We start from the raw sequence: 13,844 nt of genomic DNA, 5'->3' as shown, positions 1-13,844 counted from the left end.
CCACGCGAAGAGAAAGACAACACGTCCTACTCTTGCTTTCTTATAATCACTTTCCCTCTCTAGACAGCGGCCTCCAAACCTTCAGCAGGGCATAGTGGCTGATTATGGTTCGAAAAAATTATTATACATTTATTTTCCAGTCTTTGTAATGATCCTCGCCAATATGATAAAAGCTACAGGCCTGCTACACACACACTTCCACCGCTGATCCGCACATCAAGGAGGCAGTGCTACACAGCTGCACTACATTCATGATCATTTGGTTAAGTGATCCCTCGTGAGCAGCTGAAATTCGTGAATAGTCCGTGCGCCATATCAAGTGTGTTAGTAAATATATACTCGTATAGAATGGCAATGAATTACGGGTAGAATATTACGCGTGTGATATATATAACACTCACTGTTCATTCAGAGGGTCACGGGGTACGTTGTCTTCACTTGCTTGGGATTCTTTCATCTCTGCTCCTGTAAGGGAAAGAAAAATTTGTTAAAACGAAAATAATAATAAAGGTTGAGCGAATGACTGATTACTTTTTCACTGCAGTCTTGAAAATGTTAACTGATGTTTTCTCGACGTGTAGCCGCCGTGCAGAATCACTCAGTCGCGCAAGTTAAGCCATAAGGGATATTTCGCATTTTTTTCTTTTTTGGAATACCTGATGTTCGGCATTGATACGATTACCTCAACTTCTTCAATGGCGACTTCGCAAATATGTGGATAGAGGAATACGGTGAACATCTCAGGCGTGAACAGTGGTGGTTCAGTGTGCCTCAGTGTTCAGCGTGGTGTGTTCAGAGATTACCTACATGTAGTTAGAGTTGAATGTTTGAGTGACATTTTCTAGTGAAGACTATCAAAGTAAAAATCGCGAGAGAGAGAGAGAGAGAGAGAGAGAGAGAGAGAGAGAGAGAGAGAGAGAGAGAGAGAGAGAGAGAGAGAGAGAGAGAGAGAGAGAGAGAGAGAGAGAGAGAGAGAGAGAGAGAGAGAGAGAGAGAGAGAGAGAGAGAGAGAATCATTAGAAAAAATATAAAAAAATCAGCATATCTGAAGAGGTCACAGAATGACAGTACAGTCCCTACAGCAGCGAGATGCAGCCAAACGCCACTACGAGATCCCGTGGAGTAGCCGGATCGAGACTGCCCTTCTACACCGCCCACACAAAGCCTGGGGCGGGCCGGCGCTTCAAGCAACAGAAGTCCCAGGGGAAGGAAAGGGTGAACCGATCAGGACGAGGGAGAGACAAGATCAAGGTTTAGAATTGGGACTTGAGCACGGTCTGAGCAACGAGGGAGGCGGACACGAGAGGGCGGCAGTGCAGGGATGAGAACAAGCGCTTGGGAACAAGGATTTTCAGTGGAGAGAACACTCATAACTCCACTGTAACTCAACCAACAGCGACAACTTGGCCGTAAAATATGCCTGGTACACTCGACCGAACCAGAGGAATCGCCCAAGAAGTGCCTGCCCAGAACCTGCTCCCAAAATCAACAGCCAGTCGATACCTGCCGATATTTTTAATCAGCCGGTAGAGGCGGCGCATAAAATTCCTATATTTCCTTAAGCCCCTCGGTAAACCTCAGGGTGGAGAGATTTCCTATGGTGGGGCCCAGATTTATGCAAAAATAATTAACAAAGTCAACACCTCTTCTCACGCCGCCTGGTCCTATCAGTGCCAAATATCTATGAGTTCTCCTACACGCGTTTGCAGCCCAGGGTCATAAAGGAGAGGCGGGGGAGAAGAAGGTGCGGGAGAAAGGAGTGAGGGCCGTAGAGAGGCGAAGGAAAGGAAGGAGGGAGGAAGAAGAGCAGTAAGGGGATGAAGGACGGAGGAGAACTGCGAGAAGAGCCGTAAAGAGATAAAGGAGAGAGAAGGGGAGGAGGAAGGTAGAAATTTGGTGGACGGGAGTGGAGACAAGAGAGAGAGAGAGAGAGAGAGAGAGAGAGAGAGAGAGAGAGAGAGAGAGAGAGAGAGAGAGAGAGAGAGAGAGAGAGGAAGGAAATAACAGAAAACTACCGGAAACACCGCAAATAAAGATAATGAGAAAAGAAAAGAAAACGGAGATATAACGAACATGAAAGACGAATGAAGAAGAGATGCAGAACAGGAGATAAGACGAACGAGAACGGTAGAGAGAACAGAGCAAGGAAGGAATATACAGGGGGATAGAGAGCTGAGGGGCACAAGGGAGGAAGGAGAGTAGCTGGGGTAGAATATAGTAGATGAATGGATAAGAGGAGGGGGGAGGAGGGAGGGAAGGGGAAGGAGAGAAGGAAAGGGGAGGGAAGGAGGTGAGTCTAGACGGCTGGGAAGGCTGGTGGTTCATCTCGCTCGGTTCATGGGGGAAGACTATGAGCCTTGAAGGATAAAGTACGTACCTCTTCTGCCTGGCGCGTGGGGAGGAGGAGGAGGAGGAGGAGGAGGAGGAGGAGGAGGAGGAGGAGGAAGAGAAGGAGAAGGAGGAGAAGGAGAAGAAGAAGAAAAAGAAAAAAGAAAAAGAAAAAGAAGAAGAAGAAGAAGAAAATGAAAAGCCAAACAGCAACAGACCTTTTCGTCCTTGCAAAGCTGTTTGGTAACCACTTCTAACTAGCTACAAGGAAGAGAGACAGGACAGCACAGCAGAAGGCTCCTCCCCACCCACCACTCCCTCCAGCTTGCTCTGGCATGGAAATAATTGGGAAAAGTACCATGCAGTATGGAAAAACTGACTTGGAATTTTCATAGGAAAGGATAAAAGGAAGTTCTACTATTCACCCAAAGGTGAACTCTATATGCCTATCTGAAAATTAACACAAATTAATTATAAAATCGGTTGTCTGTAAAATAAAAATAAGTTATGTTTAGTAACTGCAGGGGTTATAGTTTTATGCGTAATTATTTGGACAAGAAGAGAGCTTGTTGGTGATTATATTTTAAGTATTTGTCTATTTTATTTTTTAATGATTCAACAGAATTCCTGTTTACGATTTCTGAAGGAACTTTATTCCAGATATTTACTGTGCGATTATAAAAAAAAAATGCTTAGCCTCAAGGGATTTAAAACGCTTGGGTATAATCTTGAAACCATTATTTCTTGTCAGGTTAGAATGATCAATGATAAAATATTTAATAGCGTTAAGGTTGCTATATCCTTTAAAAATTTTGAACATTTCAATTAGGTCTCCTCTTATCCTGCGCTTCGTTAAGCTAAAAAGGTTTAGTTCCTCCAGTCGTTCCTCATACGGCTTATTAAGCAATCTTGGAATCATTTTAGTGACTGTACGCTGTATCTTTTCTAGTTTTCCAATGTCTTTTTTGTAATACGGTGGCCAGAACTGCACACAGAATTCCTGATGAGGGCGCACCAGTGAGTTATATAAGGCAAGTATAACTTTTCTTATTTTAAATTCGAAGGTTCTTCCAATGAACCCTGCTAATTTATTTGCCGTCTTTACTGTTTATGTGCAGTGTTGACTCGGCTTTAGATCTTTTGACATGACAACATCTAGATCTTTTTTTCTTTTTCAGCACTTGACATTGTAGGAGGAGGAGGAGGAGGAGGAGGAGGAGGAGGAGGAGGAGGAGGAATAAAGAGAAGTATGAATGAAAATACCTAATAATAATACGGAGATAAAATTTTATGGAGAATCAATGATGAGGTGGAGAAAGAGGAGGAAGAGGAGGAAGAGGAGGAGGAGGAGGAGGAAGAGGAAGAGGAAGAGGAGGAGGAGGAGGAGGAGGAGGAGGAGGAGGAGGAGGAGGAGGAGGAGGAAGAGGAGGAGGAGAAAGAAAAGATGTTAAAAAAATTAAGAAATTATTCATAAAAAGACCTAAAAAAAATAACCACATAGGATTAAAGAAGTCAAACATAAATACGTAGATACTGTGCTAAACAACAAGCGGGCGGAACACACAGCCTCATCTCACTGTACAATATATCAAAATCTAGTAGAGGAGAACTATTATGGTACAGCTTTTGTTATGGTGATCGGCGTCCGGAACAGCGCCCTAGAAAGTCTCCCATCAAACGTCATTACAATAACAATGTTCAACGGTGCTCTGTGTCATAACCAAAATTTGATGGAACACATACAGAGATGATTGGGAAGAACTAAAATGTATTAACGTAAATAAACAAATAAACAGGTAAGTAGCAAATGTATATCACTGTTACAATACTAACTACCACATTCACTTCAGATTAGTCAACATAAAACAAGGTAGTTAAGTCAGTCAGTTTATAGCAAAATTATTCAAACACTGCCTTGAATTTAACACAGAAAAGCGAAAAATCAGTAAATTGCCTTGCCATTCCTAGCAATGATTACTGTTGATAGCAGGTAGTCTTAGTGGTGCATAAATAGGATTATACAGTAAGTAAGTAACAAAAAACCAAAAAAAAACATACGCATAACAACATTCTTACATCACAAATTACAAAAGTTACGTAATACTCCCTTATCATGACACTAATAGAAGCATACGAATGACGAAGGAGAAGCCCAATAGTAGATGATATGAGGCCATGAATTAAGAAGAAAGGAAAGAAGAAGAAACTACAACACTAAGAAAAAAATTATATCCCAAACTTTCACACCAACACAACAATCTCCCCGCCTAGCCTCGAGTTCAGAGCACAAATTCAGCTCCACAACCCAGGACACATCACACCGACCAGTCACGTAACTCTCTTGTTCTTCTGTCCTTATACTTATCAATCTATGAGTACACCAAACCCATTCTATCATCAAAATATCACACACACACACACACACACACACACACACACACACACACACACACACACACACACACACACACACACACACACACACCGGCCTAATTCAAATGCCTCGGTGAAGGTCTAAGTTTGCAAAAAAAAAAAAAAAAATAGGAGTTTAAGTTTTCCCTTCATTGTTAAGATGCAGATATGGAACTCGGAGCTCGAGAGAGAGAGAGAGAGAGAGAGAGAGAGAGAGAGAGAGAGAGAGAGAGAGAGAGAGAGAGAGAGAGAGAGAGAGAGAGAGAGAATGGCCCAAGAAAACAGTACGTGAGATAAAGGGAAGTAAAAAACGGAAGCAGAAGTCACGTCAAGATCTTTTCAATTACGTGGGAGAATTTATGTTCCTTCTTGTCGATGTTTGTTTGTAATTTCGTGTTTACCATTTCTTCCTTCTTTTTCCATTTTATTGCTTTATAGTTTGACGAGACATTTGTGTTCTAATATTGTGTGTGTGTGTGTGTGTGTGTGTGTGTGTGTGTGTGTGTGTGTGTGTGTGTGTGTGTGTGGTTCAATAATATCATATAAGTACACCACACACACACACACACACACACACACACACACACACACACACACACACACACGCCAACAAGGCTTCCCTAACTTTAAGAGCGCGTCGAATTACGAAATTTAATATCAGATGCCTCCCATGTACTTTTTCTCCCCTTCTTATTTCTTACTTTTTTTTCTCTCAAGGAGCGCTGGAGAGTCCTCATTTTCCGGACCGCACACCTGTCAACCCACCCCGTATTTTTCTTTATAAAACTACTGTAACATCTGCTGTACGGGGGCGCTTGGCAAGGAAGGGAGGAGGAGGGGGTCAAGGAGGCAGAAAGTGGGGGTGAAATTGGTTAGAGAGAGAGAGAGAGAGAGAGAGAGAGAGAGAGAGAGAGAGAGAGAGAGAGAGAGAGAGAGAGAGAGAGAGAGAGAGAGAGAGAGAGAGGTGACGCAGAGATAACGAACGCGTGAGACGGTGTGTAGCATGATAAAGAAGAAAAAAAAGGAGAAGATTAAGAGCAAGACAAACACGGTTGAAGAAGATGAAAGAGACAGAGGCGGAGGCAACAAAGCAGAAACAAGCAGAGGCAGGAAGACGGAGTGGCAGGATAAGGCGGGGGATGGCTTAAGGAGAGACAGGAAGAGGAAAAAGGAAGGGCAGAAGAGAGAGAGAGAGAGAGAGAGAGAGAGAGAGAGAGAGAGAGAGAGAGAGAGAGAGAGAGAGAGAGAGAGAGAGAGAGAGAGATTACTAGGTTGAAAGAAGGGGGAAGGAAAGAAGAGGGAAGGAAACACGAGGGAAGGACACAAAACACCAGGGTACTACTTTCAGTACAGCAGCAGCAAACATTTGAGGGTAATTTTTTGGCCATATGGATGAAATACACATGTTCCGCGGTACCATTTTTCCCAGAGCGACTCCTCATGTATAAGCGACAGGCGCAGGTCAACTTGGGCGCTACATCAAGGCCACGTGAGGCTCAGAGTGGTGTACGGCGTCCCGAGGGTCGAGGAGACAGGTGATTTTGGACCCAAGGGCGCCGGTCTCCAATGCCTAGAGTGGAGTTTAATGGCATAATGTCATGTAGCAACAGATGTCCGCTGTCTGGAGCAATATTGCAGAGATTCCGACCCCTGCATCTTTGTGTTTTTGGCCCTGTCCACATTAAAGGTGGAGTGGTGAGCCCTCCGGCGCGACACAGATGGCATTGGTGACCCCATCTAGCGCTTGCTGAAAGGTCCACACACGAACAAACGCACGGACGGACGGATCGACAGACGAAACAGGCAGACAATAAATTCACGGTCCACTGTTAGCCACTTTAATTTCGCAACACCGGCTGCAGTAAACAGTGACAAATGCAGACTCCGGAAAAGCTAAATACGCTAAATAAAAATTAACATTCTACGCAGATTCGACACATGGAATTCTGGGCGGGGGAAGAGAAAAGAGCTCGGGAAAGATTACTTGAGACCCGCGTAGAGGGAAGGAAAAGGAAGCAGGGGTGTGGAAGACAGCGCAGATGAGAACATATGACGGATCTGCAGGAGAAACGATGAGATGAGAGCAGCGAGAGGATCGTTACTGGAGACACGGGGTTGTAGTGAAAGGAGGTGAGAATTCCGTGGCGATGTGAGGCGGTGGTCAGTGCGGGAAAACGTAATAGGGGAGGCGGAGAGCCGGGGAGGCGGCGCGGCAGCCTCAGTGGCGTGCTGGCGAGCAGTGATACCAAAGCGCGGGGAAAAGAGTCATGTCCGGCTGTTAGCTGCAGCCATAACTCAGCTCTCCACACACCCCGCACCCTCCCCACACCCCGCACCCTCCCCACACCCACAGCATAGCCCGCGGGACTCAGTACGCCTCGAAGACCAGGTTTCTGTGTCCTCCACGCAAGTTCCGCTGATTTTTTTTTTTTTTTTTTTCCCCTTTTCAGTTGGTACGCCTTGGATGGGATTCATAGTTGGTGTATGTGCCAATTAGGGAAAAATGTGGAGCTGTTTGTTAATCCTTTTCTGGAGTTTGTATGTATGTATGTATGTGTGTGTGTGTGTGTGTGTGTGTGTGTGTGTGTGTGTGTGTGTGTGTGTGTGTGTGTGTGTGTGTGTGTGTGTGTGTGTGTGTGTGTGTGTGTGTGTGTGTAGTCGCACCTTCCATACGTTTTTCATTAATTAGAATCCCCCCACACACACGCGCACACTATTTCAGCATTACTACAATAACTCAAGACTCAAGGTTACACATTCAAATCATACAACTAAATGGAGAAACCTTAATATGAAGATGATGGGAAAGTAATATTGAGGAAAACACGCTGCAGAATATCACACGTCTCGCCTCCGTCTCCTCGTCGTCTGGGCTTATGAGGGGGAAAGACCGCTTAACCCTAACGCACCCTTGAAGAAGAAGAAGGGCACAAAAAAGAAAGAAATAAGAAAAAAAAAAAAGGAGCAAAAGGAGAAAACGACCGGGTTTGATACTCTGAGACCTTTCGTAACTTGTCTTTTTTTTCTTACTTTTCTTACTTTTCTACTTTCTACTTTTCACCTTAGCCTGCCAAGCCTAAGTGAGGTAAGCAGAGTTTTCACCAGGTGTTACAGGGCGTGGAAACTGGTGATGGGGAGAAACTTACTCTGCCGTCGATATGTACTGACCTAACTGTAATGGTGGTGGTGATGGTGGTGGTGGTGGTAGTGGTAGTTGCAGTAGTGGTGGCGTGATTACATAATTATAGCCTCCAACATTTTTCTTTTTTACCTTCTCTCAAGGTTAATAAAGGCCATTTTTGTTCGTGTTTATCTGTATTTTAGATACTGCCATCATTAATTTCAGCATCATTAACAACAACTTTCTATTGTAACATTAAAAAAATGTGTTACATCACCATCATCATCATCATCAATCAATTATTACTATCACCAACATTAACATCATCACCATCATCATCACCATCATTACTACTATTATCTCCATCCCCATAAGCATCATTATCCTCATCACCACCACACGCACACAATCATTCTCATCACCACCATTAGCGCTTCCACGGCTATTATTACACTCCCTCCCCCTCCTCTATACTCTACCTGCTCACTCGCTACTAACATTACCACCGCCGCCGCCGCCGCCGCCACCACCACCACCACCACCCACTCTTTATTACGCAATCAGTCATTAATCCGTCAGACATTGTGCTAACTCGCTCACTGGACGAAATTGTTTTCACTCTGACGCGCTTTCACGTAACAGGGATGGACGACTTTTACCATTTTTTCCCCACTGCAGCTGTACTAAACCCACACACACACACACACACACACACACACACACACACACACACACACACTCTAGAGTGTACAAGGGGATAGGTCAGGGAGTAGGTTTCTTTCGCTTCGCTGACCCACGGACCTCCTGCTGTGGTAAGTCATGTATGTCGTGAGTGGAAAGGTTTCTTCCCTATATAAGGTTTGTTATTCCGTCCATTACCATGTTTACGAGCCACGAGAACCCGTCATGCGATGTTCCCGCGTTGCGAGTACTGGTGTGTTTAGAAAATGTTGGACTACGAATCATATGCATATATTTAAACATCATAATCATTCTGTTCTGTCTGAGTCGTTTGGCTTTTACATATATCTAATTCGTAGTTTGTCGTTAATAAACTTAGTGTGTGTGCGTGTGTGTGTGTGTGTGTGTGTGTGTATCTGAGGCGATGACTCTGACGAGACAATTTGCTCCTTTGTACAATGTTAATCACCGCGTTATGGGTGCTGAGCGGCGGCACTACGCCAGGATCATCGCCTGTAACGAACCGCCGACTTGGTGCTGCGTGATTCTTTACAAGCTCGTCAGCAGTTATAGGAAGAGTTAATCAGGCCACGAGGGAGCCTGAGGAGGAGGTATAGAAGGAATGGAAGGGGGGGAGGAGGAGGAGGAGGAGGAGAAGGAAAAGGATTACGCAAGTGTTGGTATGAACATTGGGGTGCTGGAATCAATTACTAAGATCATCTTCACCACCTTGTAGTAGTAGTAGTAGTAGTAGTAGTAGTAGTAGTTCTAGAAGCAGTAGTAGTTTTAGAAGTAGTAGTAGTGCTATTATCATTGGCATTAAAAGCATCACTCCTCCAAAGTGACTAAACTCTTCTCTGTTTCTAAGATTTAAGTAACATTTATTACGATGTGTTGTTTTCTATAAATAATTAAGAAAACAATTCATGCATTCACATTTCTCAGCTTAACTCCCTCCCGTTGTCATCAAGCTAATTGCTGCCCTTATGAAGAAAAATTAATATGCAATTGTCTTTAACAGGAAACACTTTTTTTTAATTAATTACAAGAAAATATTCCAAACATAATTATTGAGTTTTTATTAAATAAGGCTTGGAGTTATACACACTCTGATTCCTTTCACTCGTGATGAGTATGTTTTTTAACAGTTTAAATTTGGTGTTACGATCTTTCCAGCATAGTAGTGTGTACATTATTCATCTACTTCATAGTAAATTGTCCACAAGCGTAATCACTGCTCAAGATTATTATGTCAAGGGAACACCAATGCATAAAGACCCCGCTAGAAGAAAGACTGATCCCTTTAAGTAAGAAATGCTGAGTGTGTGCTTGCTACAAGAGACTAAAAATGGTGAACACCACTCGTTCTGGAATCAATAAGGCGATATTTATGTTATCGTCGCTATCAGTCACTTTCATTATCATAATCATCAGTCATACCATCCCAATGCCTGCCTGCACTCGAGAATGTATTTCCGAGCTCTTGAATATGCAGTCGAGAAGACATGTGATCGTTTCGACTGTAATGGTCGTCCCTAACATCACGCTCTCCCTTTCCTGTGCCAGTCTGTTTGGCAGCACGTCGGTGTGTGTGTGTGTGTGTGTGTGTGTGTGTTTCAGTGTGTGTGTTGGAGCACCTTTATCGGCAGCGGCCTTGCCTTGGTGTGACGGCAGGTCGTTGAGACAGACACCTCACTCTGTTATTTTCAGCACGATCTTCCGGGAACTGGCTGGGTCTGTGTGTGTGAGGGAAGGCGCCTCGCAGGGCTCGAGCACGGAAACAGGACATCAGCATCAGCATATTAATAGCCATGCAGAAGAGGAAGTGCTACTGGTGAAAGGGTGACGCTGCAAGGACCGGGAGTGGACGGTGAATCTTTAGTGTTTCACGGAAGGAAATGCGGTCACTTTAATAATCGAGCAAAACTGACAAGTGCTGGGTAACAGAAAATTGTGAATTTGTGTTTTATCGTTGTTAAGAGACGAAATGTGAACTGAACCATGACTGTTTCTCTTCAGCGTACTACTAGCTATGCTATGCTTGTATAATATAGTACCACACACAGTAAAAAACTTGGTGTTGTGTCGAGTGTCTATCTTAGAGAATGGGTCTGTTGTGCATTCCGTTTGTTAAGTAGAAATTAATCTTCCATCCATTTCCATCACCAATAAATAAACAGACGAAAGCAAACAGAACCTTTAGATATCGGCTGCACACTGGCGCTGCAACAAACGTGAATCAACACTCACTTCTGACTCAGCCCGTATAGTAACTCTTGACAAGAAAAAATTTAAATAAAAATGTAGTACTTTAATAAAATCTACACAGCACTGAAAACCAATCGGTAAAATATTGAAATACGTTATTGTCTCGCTGATTCTGTTTTCGCTCCATGCCTGTTACATTTATCTACCACCCTACTTTATTTATACATATTTTTTTTCCAAACCCGGCGTCCTTTGCTCTCCCTGCGACATCAAAAGGAGGAAATTTACAAAGCACACCACTGAGGCGACCAAACTTTCCGACGGAGATAAACATGACCAGGAACGCAACACTCCTCCTCCTCCTCCACCTCCTCCTCTTCCTTCTCCTCCTCCTGCTCCTCCTTCTCCTTCACTCCTCTTTCCTCTACCTTAACTTTCTCCCGTTCCTCCTCCTTATCCTCGTGCTCCTCATCCTCCCTCACTACTGTCCTTTATATACTCATCCTCCAATATTCTCTGCCCTCACTTTTCCATTTTCCATCTTCGTATGTCTTTCCCGTTCAGATCTCTTCCATCTCTTTTCATCCTTTACTCCTGCTCGCCCCCCCCCCCCTCTCTCTCTCTCTCCTCCTCTTCCTCCTCCTCGTGGAACGCGTGCGCCTCTGCTCCATGGCGCCATAAACAAAACACCAACACGAATAAAACCATACGTTTCCCCCTCATACTCTTCCCATAACTCTAGCCTCGTGTCCCCTTTCCACTCTCCCCCCTTCTCTCTCTCTCTCTCTCTCTCTCTCTCTCTCTCTCTCTCTCTCTCTCTCTCTCTCTCTCTCTCTCTCTCTCTCTCTCTCTCTCTCACGTAAGGCAACAGTATATGTCGCTTCGCCACAACAAAACTCCGACCGACAAGTGTGTGTGTGTGTGTGTGTGTGTGTGTGTGTATGTGTGTGTGTGTGTGTGTGTGTGTGTATTGGATGCGTCACTCGGCATTCAGCAATTACTAAAGTGCGCGAAGGGAGGTTAGGGAAGGGAGCAGAAAGGGAGATAGAGAGAGAGGATTGGGGGAGGGAGGGAGGGAGGGCGTCAAAGGTATGGGAGGTGGCAGGAAGAGGCACGGGCTTGGAAGGTTAACAGGGTAAGAGGGAAGAGACTGAAGCAGAGGAGAGGGGAAGAGGACACACACACACACACACACACACACACACACACACACACACACACACACACAGAGAGAGAGAGAGAGAGAGAGAGAGAGAGAGAGAGAGGAGAGAATGGTTTTAAGGTTTGAGTTTGAAAGATGAAATACTACACAGAAAAAAAATAAATAAATAAACACAAAATTATGGATTTAGTGACAAGAACCAAAACTAAATGGGAAGGCAGGACAGAGAGGAGAGAAAAAAAACAGAAAATGAAACAAGAGAAAGACTACAAGGGTGAGGCAGAGAAACAGAGGATCACTATGAGGAAGTTTGTGTGTTGGGGTTGAGGAGTAGGAGGAGGAGGAAGAGCAGGGGAGAAGAGATGGGGGAGGTGGGGGAGAGAGAGAGAGAGAGAGAGAGAGAGAGAGAGAGAGAGAGAGAGAGAGAGAGAGAGGGAGGAGATGGGGGATACAATAGAGGCTTTGGTGTGTGAGTGAGCGTTCAGAGCGACCTGTTAGTGGTGAGGAACGGCTGCCACCAAATCACGATGGATGGAGTTGGGTTGTCAGTCTCCAGCGAACCCCAAGCTGAACCGCCAACACCAAAGCTCTCCTCTCGCTCTCCGCTCACCGACATGCAAACATTTTCTCGGCAATATTTAGTTGTCTTTTTTTTTTTCTTTTTTTTTCCTCTAACCAGTCACTCCGTTTTTCTTTCTTTCTTTTGTATCGGAGAAGACTATTATATTCCTGTCTGTGTATTTCTTTGGTGTTATCCTGCTGCTGATCCTTTGGTGGTTTTCTTTCTTTCTTTTGGTTATGAAGGATAATAAGCTGAAATTGAATACCTGTGTCGACTCAGTATTCCTAGGAGAGAAGCAAAAAAAAAAAAATGTTCTAAATAATAAAATTTTATGTTCACAGTTCATCCATACACACACACACACACACACACACACACACACACACACACACACAATGAAACTGCTCATGCACACGAATCAGCAAAAAAAAGAAAAAAAAAAAGAAGGGAGAGAGAAAACGTAAACATACATACCATTATAACTTTTTTTTCAAATTAAAGGCTTAGGAACACACAGACACAAGTACACACAAAGCCTGGGAAAGAAACAAACACGGCTCCACAAATACACGCACATACACCTAAGGGAAAAAAAAATGTACATAAAAAAAGGTCTGACAACTTTTTTCCCTGGTCTGCGTACCCTTGCCGCCAAGTCTCTGGTTCGAGGTTCGAGAATTTTGTTTCGGTTCTGCGTTGATGCAAAAGTCTGCAACAGAGTATTTCCGTGGCACAAGCTCATGTTATTCTCTTCCTCTCTCTCTGTCTCCCTCCCTCCCTCCCTCCCTCCCTCCCTCCCTCCCTACCATGTATATTTCTCTCCCACCCTCCACCCCCTACCTCCCTTGCACTCTTCCACTCCCTCCTGCATCCCTCTCCCCCGCCGTCTATCCGTCCATGCCGCACTACCTTCACCCTCCCATATGCCTCCCATCCCTCCTCTCTGTACCCCCCCTCGGCTTTCATTACCGGGCCATAGTGTCCTGGGTGCCTCCACGGGGCTTTCTCTCCCCTACCAACCACCCTCCCCCAGGTGTGCATCCTTCTCCCTCCCCCACTCTCCCCCTGGTGCGTGTCTGTCGCAGGGGGAGGGACACAAGCGAACCTAAAACACTGCTTGATGTGCTGTAAATATCGACCTCTTTCCCGGGTGACCTCTTCCTCGTTTTATATACTTGCACGCCGTCCATAACCATCCTAATGTCACGTCACCGAGTTATTGCATTACGCACATGTCTGCCTGCCGCTCAATCTCCCACACATACACAAGTCAAGGCATGAATACAGAGATACAGATCCATACGTTTTCATGTCCTAGGTACGATTCCATGCATGCCCCATATGTTTTCGCCGTGAAGCAGGTGGATGTG

General features: G+C 44.6%; 1 protein-coding gene across 1 annotated transcript in view; it reads right to left on the bottom strand.

The window, feature by feature from the left end:
• The window catches only part of LOC135100152 (uncharacterized), a 439,946-nt gene that overhangs the window by 349,885 nt on the left and 76,217 nt on the right, over positions 1 to 13,844 (bottom strand). The window contains exon 2 of the mRNA XM_064003119.1: positions 402 to 465. The gene's annotated coding sequence lies outside the window, so the exon portion shown is untranslated. The remainder of the gene's footprint in view (positions 1 to 401; positions 466 to 13,844) is intronic.

The sequence above is a fragment of the Scylla paramamosain genome, chromosome 4 (assembly GCF_035594125.1).
Source record: "Scylla paramamosain isolate STU-SP2022 chromosome 4, ASM3559412v1, whole genome shotgun sequence".
In the NCBI taxonomy this organism is placed as follows: Eukaryota; Metazoa; Arthropoda; class Malacostraca; order Decapoda; family Portunidae; genus Scylla; species Scylla paramamosain.
Note: the sequence above shows the minus strand (reverse complement) of the source record. Positions and strands in the feature narration are given on the sequence as shown.